Source organism: Pogona vitticeps, chromosome 1, assembly GCF_051106095.1.
Source record: "Pogona vitticeps strain Pit_001003342236 chromosome 1, PviZW2.1, whole genome shotgun sequence".
NCBI lineage: Eukaryota > Metazoa > Chordata > Lepidosauria > Squamata > Agamidae > Pogona > Pogona vitticeps.
The window spans coordinates 356,125,665-356,137,571 of NC_135783.1; the positions used below are offsets into that span (position 1 = coordinate 356,125,665).

At 48.7% G+C, this 11,907-nt stretch overlaps 2 long non-coding RNA genes across 2 annotated transcripts; both read right to left on the reverse strand.

The window, feature by feature from the left end:
* Nucleotides 1-6,495: 6,495 nt before the first annotated feature.
* On the reverse strand, nucleotides 6,496-9,335 carry LOC144584365 (uncharacterized). Its single transcript, XR_013538566.1, has 2 exons — nucleotides 8,927-9,335; nucleotides 6,496-8,543 (listed from the first exon to the last, which is right to left on the reverse strand). It is a non-coding gene; the product is annotated as an uncharacterized LOC144584365 (long non-coding RNA).
* Nucleotides 9,336-9,493: 158 nt separating this feature from the next.
* LOC140703303 (uncharacterized) lies at nucleotides 9,494-11,785 on the reverse strand. Its single transcript, XR_012082739.2, has 2 exons — nucleotides 10,086-11,785; nucleotides 9,494-9,684 (listed from the first exon to the last, which is right to left on the reverse strand). It is a non-coding gene; the product is annotated as an uncharacterized LOC140703303 (long non-coding RNA).
* Between the last annotated feature and the right edge of the window lie 122 nt (nucleotides 11,786-11,907).

Consider the following 11,907-nt stretch of genomic DNA (forward strand, 5'->3'; position numbering starts at 1 on the left):
TAAAATGGACTGTTGTGCCTTAACTGCTTTGAATGCGTTTTTGGTGTTGCTTTCATTTACCATTTTTTAGTGTGGTATTTGTTTGATCCTTTAAGTATTTGCATATGTACTGTTTTTAACTTTAAATGTTGTCCTTTAGTGATGTAAGCCACCTTGGGTTCTTGTTAAGGAAAAAGGCATCGTAAAAAATATTTTAAATAAGTAAATAATTGAATAAATTGAGATGGCTGCCTTCTGAGAAACAACTTGGGAAGAAAGACTGAGAATCAACACACTGATGTGGAAGTGAACAAACAACACACACCAGGAAGCCTGCTGGCCGTGTGAGCAGCTGTCCCGGCACAATGCTTGGAGGAGTAACTTTTTGTGGAGGACAATGCCCAGAATCCATCCCCTCCCCCAGATAGCAAGGCCTCAGGCTCTTTTGGGCTGGAGGGTTTCATCAGGTAAAGATAAGGTAAAGGTTCCCCTTGACATTGAGTCCAGTTGTGTCTGACTCCAGGGCGCGGTGCTCATCCCCGTCTCCAGGCTGTAGAGCCAGCGTTTGTCCATAGACAGTTTCCGTAGTCACGTGGCCAGCACAACTAGACACGGAATGCTGTGACCTTCCCACTGAGGTGTTCCCTATTTATCTACAGTGGTGCCTCGCTTAACGAGCGCACCGTTTAATGACGAATCCGCATAGCGATCTCTTTTTTGAGATCGCTAATGCGATCGCCTTGTGATGTTTTAATGGGTAAAACATCGCATTGCGATGATCGGTAAGCGTTTCACTTACCAATCTTCGCACTGCGATTTTTTTCAACAGCTGATTGGCGGTTCCAAAATGGCCACCGCGTACCCAAAATGGCCGCCGCAACCATTTTCGCGCCCTGCCCTCGCTTACCGAAGGCGCGAAAATGGTGGCACTATGGAGGAACTTCGATGAATGGTGAGTTTAGGGCCCCATAGGAACGCATTCAACCAAGTTTAATGTGTTCCTATGGGGTTTTCCGTTCCGTTTAGTGATGATTTTGCATAGCGACGATTAATCCGGAACGAATTAACGTCGCTACGCGGAGCACCACTGTACTTGTATTTTTACATGCTTTCAGACAGCTAGGTTGGCAGAAGCTGGCACAAAGCGACAGGAGCTCACTCCGTCGGCTGGCTGGCTGAATACATTATACAACAGAAGCATTTACACAATATTGTAAAAGGAGAAAAAGATGAATGTCATTTTGAGCTGTTTAATGTTAAGCAAGAGGAGAAGGGGACGACAGAGGACGAGATGGTTGGACAGGGTCATCGAAGAGACCAGCATGAATTTGACCCAACTCCAGGAGGCAGTGGAAGGCAGGAGGGCCTGGCACGCTCTGGTCCATGGGGTCACGAAGGGTCGGACACAACTTAATGACTAAACAACAACAACGTTAAGCAAGTAGGGAAGATGAAAAAAGTGTCATTTGTTGTATAAGGCTTTAGCCTCATAATGAATAATAATTTAGTGTTTTGAAAAGGGGTATAAAATTATATGTTATCCTGTAACACCATCTATTGGTATTACAATGAACCAGGTGCTACCCTACTGGATCCGTCCCCCTGCAGTTCGCAGGGATACCGATGAACTGCACCACTGGAACAGTCCCGCACTGATAAGCTTTGACGCCAGATTGCTTTCATAGCAATGTGCTTTATCAGCGATGTGCTGTCCTTGGTGATAAGATAGGTTGTTTTTGGTTTGGTTAAAGTATAAATACAGGATGAAATCACATTGAGTGTTATTGAATGAGACACGATGGGAGACACGCATTGTTACTGAAAGGGAGAGACATCTTTCCAAGAAGGATGTAAAGCAGGAGAAAGAGAATGGACCTGAAGTCAGATGAACATCCTTAGAGCAGCAAAAAGAGAACAGCGTGGCACTGATAGCCAACAATGGATTTTCCATGAGGCTGGGCAAGAAAATGTTTTTCTGTGTGTGTTAACAACATGCTTAGAGGATTTAAAATGGCTTTCATTTTATGTTTTCATATTATAAGACCTCCGTTGTTCTTTCATGTATTTTTTTTAAAAGCTTTGAAAGCTTTTGGAGTTATACTGCTTTTTTACTTTTAAATGAAGTGTTATAAGAGAGGCATTCTTCTTTATGTGCTTTTTATGTGTCCTTTCAATACACTTCTTTCTTTCTTTTATTCAAACATGACTAAAGTTCTTGTCTGGTCCTTGTACAGGTACAAGCTTACAACTGAGATGTATTTTCTGACTTAAGTATTTGTTCAAAGCTTAGATTCGGTTTTTATAGATTTTTAAGCATATGTGCCTACAGCTTTTTTTTCCTCCTCACAATTGTAGAACTGTCTTTGATGCTTCAGAATTTTATGTTTTTCATATGGAACACAGAAATAATGTAATGTGAATAAAGAAAACTTGTAATTAGGCAAGTTTCGGCATTGCCTGAAATTATTACGACAATGAACACGCATAATGAGATGCATTTGAAAAAGCTGGTCACTGATTGGTTTCATTCTGGGGTTAACCTTTTTACTGGCATAATGCCTGGGATAATGTGGACAAAATTTTAAAAAGATAAATCATGATATTTGTGAAATATCACTGATTCGTAGGATACTTGTCCCTTTGTATTTGTCCAGAAACCTCAACGAATATGAATATTACTCATTTTTATTCAACCTTTCTTGCAGGCTGGCTTCTTAGGCATCCTCCAGTCTCGAGAGACTAAGCAGTGATGGCGAACCTATGGCACGCGTGCCACAGCTGGCACACGAAGCCCTTTCTTCTGGCATGCAACAAACCTTTTGAAGTGGCTACAGCTGGGATTCCCCCTTTCTCTTCCAGTTCTGGGTTCTTTAACTTCCTGTCCGTCCCCATGATTTCCCCTTTAACTTCCTATCCGTCCCCATGATTCCCCCTTTAACTTCCTATCGTACCCATGATTCTTCCTTTAACTTCCTGTCTGTCCCCATGATTTCCCCCTTTAACTTCCTGTCTGTCCCCATGATTCCCCCTTTAACTTCCTATCCGTCCCCATGATTCCCCCTTTAACTTCCTATCGTCCCCATGATTCTTCCTTTAACTTCCTATCCATCCCCATGATTCCCCCTTTAACTTCCTATCGTCCCCATGATTCTTCCTTTAACTTCCTATCCGTCCCCATGATTTCCCCTTTAACTTCCTATCCGTCCCCATGATTCCCCCTTTAACTTCCTATCGTACCCATGATTCTTCCTTTAACTTCCTGTCTGTCCCCATGATTTCCCCCTTTAACTTCCTGTCTGTCCCCATGATTTCCCCCTTTAACTTCCTATCCGTCCCCATGATTCCCCCTTTAACTTCCTATCGTCCCCATGATTCTTCCTTTAACTTCCTATCCATCCCCATGATTCCCCCTTTAACTTCTTATCCGTCCCCATGATTCTTCCTTTAACTTCCTGTCTGTCTCCATGATTCCCCCTTTAACTTCCTATCCGTCCCCATGATTCCCCCTTTAACTTCCTATCGTCCCCATGATTCTTCCTTTAACTTCCTATCGTCCCCATGATTCTTCCTTTAACTTCCTGTCTGTCCCCATGATTTCCCCCTTTAACTTCCTATCCATCCCCATGATTCCCCCTTTAACTTCCTATCGTCCCCATGATTCTTCCTTTAACTTCCTATCCATCCCCATGATTCCCCCTTTAACTTCTTATCCGTCCCCATGATTCTTCCTTTAACTTCCTGTCTGTCCCCATGATTCCCCATTTAACTTCCTATCCGTCCCCATGATTTCCCCCTTTAACTTCCTGTCCATCCCCATGATTCCCCCTGAAACTGCCACTTCTTGTTCCAGTTCTGGTCTTCCCGGCAGCATGGCAGACACTGGTTTCTTCCCCACCCCCTCATTTCGAGCCGAAAATAGTTTGCCTCCACTAGACTATGGTAACGTGCTCTGATCTGGAGTGTCCTTGGCAATCAGCTGATGGTCAGGTCACTGACAAGCAGGCTGGCTGTGGAACTGAACCCTAGGTTAGCCTTCTTGCAGCCAGCTTGCTTGTCAGTCTCCTGGCAATCAGTTTTTTGGCAAATGACACATCAAGGAATATTCATCGATTCATCGCTAAAATTTGGTGCTTTGTCAATTTGTCCATTCATCAACTTTGACAAATGATGAATCGCAACAAAGCACAATTTTTCCCAGTTCGTCCCCACCTCTAATCTTATGATTCTGTTCTTTGCCTGGGTGGTCTATAAATCTCCATAGGGCTGGGGGGGGGGGAGGTCAGGTATCCTTATTGGGTTCTGACAAAGAACCCTTCTAGATACTCCCAAGAGCCTCAAGCCACCTAAAGAGGAAGACGAAAGAGAGCTAGATGGTTGTTCTGGGTTTTTCGGGCTCTTTGGACGTGTTCTGAAGGTTGTTCTTCCTAACGCTTCGCCAGTCTCTGTGGCCATGGGCATCTTCAGAGGATTGCTGTCCTCTGAAGATGCTGGCCACAGAGACTGTCGAAATGTTAGGAAGGACAACCTTCAGAACACAGCCAAAGAGCCTGAAAAACCCCGAACAATCATTAGATCCCGGCTGTGAAAGCCTTCGCAAATATAGATGGCCCTGTTGCCCTCATGGAGAAGAAAGCAGCCAGATGCCCAGGTTCCAGCTCCTCAGGACACTGACAAGCAAGCTGGCTGCAAGAAGGCTAACCTAGGGTTCAGTTCCTCAGTAACCCTCCATCCAATCACTACCAGCACCAGCTATGTTTGAAGCTGGATCTTCATCATCCTCTTCGAACTGCAGAGCTGGAAGGGACCCTCTGGATCCTTGAGGTGTTGCCAGCATGTGGCACAATACAGGGAGGAAGACCAAAATCAACACAAAAGGAAGGGGACAAGAAGCAGAAACCTGACTGCCTGCCTGGTAGGAAAAATAGGAAGCAGCTGGCGATTAACAGAACTTAGATTGCAACCTCCAGGATGCTCTGTAGACAGCACGACGCCTGGGCAGGAAGAAGTCATTGGAGGAGACCAAGATCCCCTAAGAACAAAAATATATGTCCTGTATGTGATGGGGGCATGAGAGGGCTTTCTCCGAAGCAGGGAAGGAGACTCGCCTCTGCTCCACTCCTCTTTCCTTCCTTTGACTGGGCTTATTCGCTCCCATCCTGCCTCCCCCCCCCCAAAAAACCTCTTTCACCCTCTTCACCAGACCTCATCTAGAATCAGACAACCTGCATGATCCTAACATAAGACCTGTGACGGGCAGCAACTTTTCTCCAGGGCCTCCTGTGGAACGAGGATCCCTTTCCCATCACCTACTCCTCTCTCTCTCTCTCTCTCTCTCTCTCTCTTATAGTTCTGCTTTAAGACTCAAATTAAAAGCACTCACATGCCCTTTATTGGAAACCTTTGCTGCATCTCTTTCCCTCCCTCCTTCTCTTTCCCCCCCCCAGCCCCAAGAAACACTCTGTGTTTTTCAAAAGCTGGCACACTGCACTGCCACCGATGGGTGGATCCTCCCTATCCCTGTCACCTCATTGTTCCCCATGAATGTTGCTCTAATGGGATGGTTTGATCTCCTCTTCCTCTCCCTCTCCGCTATGTTGTGCCCCCCCCCCTCCTTCTCTGCAATCTTTGGAGCACACCGAGAGAATACAAAGGACCCGGCCAGCAGACTCTCACACTCCTCCAAAATCCAGAATCCCGGGCCATTAATCACTCCCTGAAAACGAACACGCTGCAGCCCTAGCTTAAAGTCAGGGCCATTGTTATGCCGGGCAGGGGTTCGTGATGGATGAATATCTCACCAGGTCGCTCCCGTTCGTTAATAAAAGGTGAAAACAGCAAACTCGCCCCAAAGCAACACCAGGAAAGCCTTGGCAGCTCCCTCGCCTGGGTACCCAAGGCAGGGCATCAAACGGCAAGGGAGGAAGCGAGCCGTGGAAAGAACGAACCAAACACAGAGCGCTGGAAAGCACGGATCCAGGGCAGGCAGCCAAGGGATCCTGCTTCTCTGCCAGGAGCATATCTGCATGATTATGGAGGCCCCTGCTTCATCCTCCGCCTCTTAGAACGGCAGAGCCGGAAGGGACCCCAAAGGATCATCCAGTCCAGCCCCTCTCAAGAAGGCTCAGCGGGGGAATCAAACTCCCAACCTCTGGCTCTGCAGGCAGAGACCTGACCCCCTGAGCTGTCCAGCTGTTCAACCTCACTTTCGCAGCACCCGCTTCATCCAATGGAATCATGGGATTCATCCCTTGAGCAAATGTTTCTGGGCTGGCGGGAGTCCGGTGGCTGGCTGGGAGTTCGGTTCCCCGCTCTGCCCCTGAGGAGGAAAGCCAGCCCGCAGGGCCTCGGGCAAGCTGCATGGTGGTCCCAGGGCACTCCTGGGTGGAAACGGCTGCCCGGCGGAGACCACCAGCGACTAAGAAAGCCCTAGAAAGGGTTCTTTTCCATCAGGAGTGACTCAAAGGCTCAGTTGTTGCTGTTAGCAGTCGTCACCGTATTCGGAATTCCAGGATTCACTTTCCAGGTTTTAGTCAGCTAAATTTATTTCAGTTAGACCCAGCACTAACAAATTAAGAACACACATTTCAAAAACTGGAATAAATGATGTAAATCATTTGGGTCCTTTTTTTAAGGAGAAAGACAGGAGCCTCATGGTGATGATGATAGACAGAGACAGACAGACAGACAGACAGACAGACATGGATCTTCTGCAAGGAAGTGTTCTGCAGGGTGGATTTGGGGGGTTATGTTTCTGTGCTGTGATTTTGTGTGTGTTTTTCCCCAGCCCCACATGGCGTTCCGATGGGTCTGTCTTTTGTGTGTGTGCTTTTGAGTGTTTTTTGCCAGCCCGCAGCCATGGGGCATGGAGTGGGGTTTTTATTATTATCATTATTATTCATTTTATTTATATCTCACTTATCTAGTCAACTAAGGACCACTCTAGGCGGCTAACAATTGTTATTATTATTATTTTTGTTGTTGTTATTGTTGTTATTATTATTTTCAGCTGGAATGGATTAATGGGGTTTCAATGCATTCCTATGGGAAACAGTGCTTCAACTTACGACCATTTCAAGTTACGCCCATCTTATGGAATGGATTATGGTCGTAAGTCAGTGCACTACTGTAAATAAATAAATAAAATCCCAGAATCCCCCACTTGCAGTACTTACTGTAGGATACGGGAAACTGTAGTTAAGGGGGAGGGAGTGGAGGAGAGACTTTTTCTAGTTGGGTCCCAAACTCAGGAGAGTTTCTGCAAATTCCTTTGGTGAACATAACCAAGAGCCCCCAAGCAGGCAGATCTAGCTGTTCCCCTCAATAGTCATTCAAACACACACACACACACAGAGTTCTCATATATGCCGTTAGATGTGTGACAGAATGAGACGTGTGCAAGTTGTTTCGACAGGACAAGTGTCTATGGTGTGAATAAATCTGTGCCTATCAGATGCTCTTTGCTGAAGCTTTTCAGGACATCCTCTCACGAGGACTGCCACATTGTGTTGCCCGTCCATCTATTCTTTGGTGCTGACTGGTTTATTTTCTATTTTTCTTTTATTTGATTCCTCTATTATATTTCCTCTGTTATAGTTATCTTACATTACTGCTTTGCACTAATCGGCAGTATAAAAAAGCAAAAACTGCCTATATACCACCCCACAGCACTCAAAGCACTCTCTGGGCCATTTGCAATTTAATTCGGCAAACTACTGACCTTGGAAGGATAGAAGACTGAGTGAACCTTGAGCTGGATACATGGGATTGAACCTGGGTTGTGAGCAGAACTTCAGCTACAGTACCGCAATTTAACCACTGCACCACTAAACTGCACCATGAGGCTCCTAAAAAGTTCATTTGATTTATCCATCCGTCCATCCGTCTGTCCATCCATCCGAAGCAGGGTTTGCTTGTCTTCCCATCATAGTATACCGAGGAAGGACTTGCAAGCCGACCCCTTCCATTGTGTCGCAATGGGAAAGGATTGCCGTGATGTTCCCTCTCTTCGGTCAACTCTAACCATTCAGCTGAGGAGTGTAGTAGCCCCATTTCCTACCCCGGAGGGGCAGAAGACGGAGAGGGGAGAGGACTAACCATCTTCCAGTATTTGAAGGGCTGCTGCGTGGAAGATGTGGCAAGATTCTTTTCTGAAGCTCGAACGGGCAGGACCCAAAGAAACGGATCCAGACCAGAAGAAAGACAATACTGTAGCTGAAAGGGAGGAAGAACGTGGTGGTGGTGGTGGTGGCAAGAGTGGTTTCACACTGGACACGATGGTCTCAAAGGCTGGTGGACTCTCCTTCGTTGGAGGTTTTTGAACAGAGGTCGGAGGGCTGTTGGAGTTGTGGGTTTGGACTGGCCTTACAGCTTTCTGGCTCCGTTATTTCTACGATCCGGGTGCTTTTAGAATGTTCTTTATCTTCCATGACCAAAAGCTGCCTCACATCCATAGAAGTTGCCAAATTTTTCCTTATAAACACTGCCGTTGTAGTCTGGACTCGTTGGGACTCTTTTGCGTGTGTAGTAGAAAGGAAAGGAGAAGGCCAGATGTGCTGGAAACTCATCTTTGCAAGGTAAACAAGAAAGACATAAAAGTACGATTTTTCTATCCGTCCAGCTCGTTACAGCGCTGAGCCGCAGGGCAATAGCATGTTCATGTCCAAAGCTATAAAATATTATTTTGTTAATCCCCCCCTCCACACACACAATCACTTAGTGGCACGGGGCCTTTCCTGCCCTGAGCCCCCCCCGTTTCTTGAAAATATCTTAAGCTTGATTTGTGTAAGCAAGAGTTCAGCCTAATGCAAAGAGATATACGGCTGAATTGTTAGCCTCATCATTATTAAGTGAGCAAGCTGGCAACGCGGACTAACCTGGAGTGCCAGAACCGGGCCCTGGGACACCCCCCTCTCTCATCCTCCCCCCAGCAACCACATGGCATGCGTACAAATCTCCACTGCTCCACTGCCAGCCATCTCTCTTCACTTGAGTCATTTGTTTCCCCGGTCGCTACGCGGTGTCTCCGGTTTGCATGCCAAGAAGAAATGCTGGAAACATAACAATGGAATTCTGATTCATCACTATTGGAAGCGGGTAATCATCCTACCCACCCACCCACCCCATCAAGCGCCGCCCGAGATTGTTGGTGCATTTAGTCTTGCTTGCATCCCAAACGAAGAGCCCAGGCCTTGATGGTTGTGCATAATAATAATAACACTCATGTGCCACCAGGTCAGTTCTGACTTATGGGTTTTCCAGGTAGAGAGTCCTCAGAAGTGTATTACCTTCCCCTTCCTCTTACTACAGGCAGCAAAAGAAGGGGGGAAGCAGGAAAAATGAGGACAGGGGGTCGCTTTCCTCCCCTCCCCCACCCCACCCCACCCCTTTTAGGCTCCATGGAAGTAAACAAAAATGTCAGGATACTAAAACTGGCAGAAGTGGCCTTTTCTCCTGCTGCGACTTTGCCACCTCCCTGCCCACTGGGCGACCAGCATGAAAACGACAAGGACAGCTGTTTCCCCCACCTCTGGACATTTCAAATATTGCCATTTGGTAACAAAAAATATAAGTTGCAGCTCCAGAGGTCTGTTCCTGGTCCTGAGCGTGCTTGGGAAGGACAACACCTCCATCTAGCGGGAAGCCCCAGAGCCTGACCGGCCCTCTTCAACCCGGCATCTCTTCTCCATGGGGTCGCCTGGCTGCTTCCTGCAAGGATTCACGAGAATTTGTTATTGCCGAAGGAGGAAAGAAGCGCCGTGTGACTGATGCCCCTGCAACCCTAACCCCACCACCGCTGTGGCTCTGATCCCACCCTGATGTCCTTTAGGCTCCTGAAAGAATCCCACTTCTAGAAGGGATCCCAAGGGCCGCAAGAACCCATTAGGGGAACATCCCCAATAGCTGGCTTTCTGGACTCTAAAAAGAAAAAAACCCAGTTTACGACAGCCCATCATCCTGCGAGACAGTCTGCTTCGCCGTTGAACCCTTCGGATAATCCTCCTGACACTGAATCAGATTTTCCTTCTGATTTGCATCCCTGGGCTTGGCTCCATGTCCCCGAACGCCCTTCGTCTCCCACCCCTTCAAGTCTTTTGCAGTCCCCTCACCCGTCTGTCTTTTCTTCGCGTGCTCAGACCCCTCAACTGTTCTCCGCAGGGCTCCATTTCCAGACTTTGGGCCCTCTGGGTCATCCTCTGCCCCCCCCCCAGACACATTCCAGGCTGTCCATATCTCCTTTCAGACGGTGGTGGCAAGAATCAGGCAGAGGGACGTTGGGCCAAAGAGGAATGCAGCAGGATTATGTCTTCCCTTGATTCAGAAATTCTACTACTGTTGATGCAACAAAAGACTGCCTTGGGGTTTTCTGCTGCTGCGTTACACGGCTGGCTCATATTCAGCAACAAAGCTTTTCACAGGTACTGTTGCCAAGCGGTCTGCAACACACCTTATATTTGTACTCTGATTTCCCCTGCCACTCCACTCCCCTTAAATGCCACACCTGTTTCCTTTGCATTTCTGAAAATAAGTTGGACATGGTCACTCCCTGGGCCACAGATCCCATAATTCCCCCACTGAATTGCTGCCCCCCCCCAAAAAAACCCTGAACTTCACAATCTCCAGTGACTGGACTCTGTGGAGAAGGACATTTTGCCAATGGTTGAACTTTCTTTTTAAAGAGCAAGAAGCCACCAAAGCCCGGTTTGAGCAAAGAACAGAAGCAGACTCTCTATCTCTCTCTCAGCAATAGCTAGCTTGCAACGGCTGCCTTTGATTTTTTTATTTTGCTTTTCACTGGTTTCAGCTTGCATGGAAATCTAGGCAATTGGAAGGGATCCTATGGATCCTCATTGAATCTGGCCCGTGTCAGGGAAGTCCTGTGGAGATTCGAACTCCCACCCTGTGGCTTTGCAGCCAGGTGGCTGAGAGAGAGGTCTGTTTGGGGGAGGCCAACGGTCTTGCCTCCAGCGTGGGATACCGGGGTCCCCGGCTTCTTTTGCTCCCTGGGGGCATTCTGCAAAGCGGTGGATGAGCTTCTTGTTTCTGCCCTGCTGGAGTCGAGTTCAGATCTTGCTTTGTTGCCCAGACCCAGATCAAGGCGGCACGGATGCTCGCCCTCCGCCGCCCCCCATCCCGTTTGGCCTGAAGGTTTCCAGGAAGGGACAGGCCCTGGCCCCCTTTGACGGACAGATGCCACAGGGATCACTTCCTTGCGTCCAAGCCCCCCGCATGCCTACTCAGAAGGAAGCTAGACCCCCTCCTCCGTCCCGTGAGGTTCATCTTTGCATTGACACTGGCAGCCTTAAGAGGGACCGTCCTGCACAGTGGCAGTCGTGCTGCTGTGCCACTCCAGCCACATGCTCTCTTCCTGGGAGCACTCCTTCTACCTCCGGGCTTCTCGGGGCCAACCCAAACCTTCACCCACCTGACCCACTACCCAAAATCTGGGGGGGGGGGGCGTGTTTGAGAGAGGCTCCTCTCCTCCCCCCTCCGCCCTCCAGCCTCCTTGAGTCTCCTTGGGTGGCGGCAGCCCCGGGACCCGAACTCAGGGGCGGCCCCACCGAGAGCCCCGGGCAGCAGCCAAGCCCCTTCGTTCAGGACCCTGAAAAGCCACCCGCGGCCGCTCCCACTGCAGAGGAGGCGGGGGGGGAGGGAGCGTCCGGCCGAACCATTTCTCCCCGTCCGAGAGGGGGAGCCAAGAGAGGAAAGCAAGCTCCTCCTCTTCCTTGAGGATTTCGCCCCGCCCACCAGCCGGCCGGGAAGGCCAGAGGCGCATGCGCACTGAGTCAGGGCGGCCTTTGGGCCCGGGCCGGGAAAGGCCGGCCGCGTCCTTCTGGGCTCTGGCGGGCTCCCTCGGGACAAGGACCCTCCTCGCCGCCTTCTTGTGCCTTCGTGTGTGTCGTGGGGGGGGCGAAGAGTCCTCCAAACGGG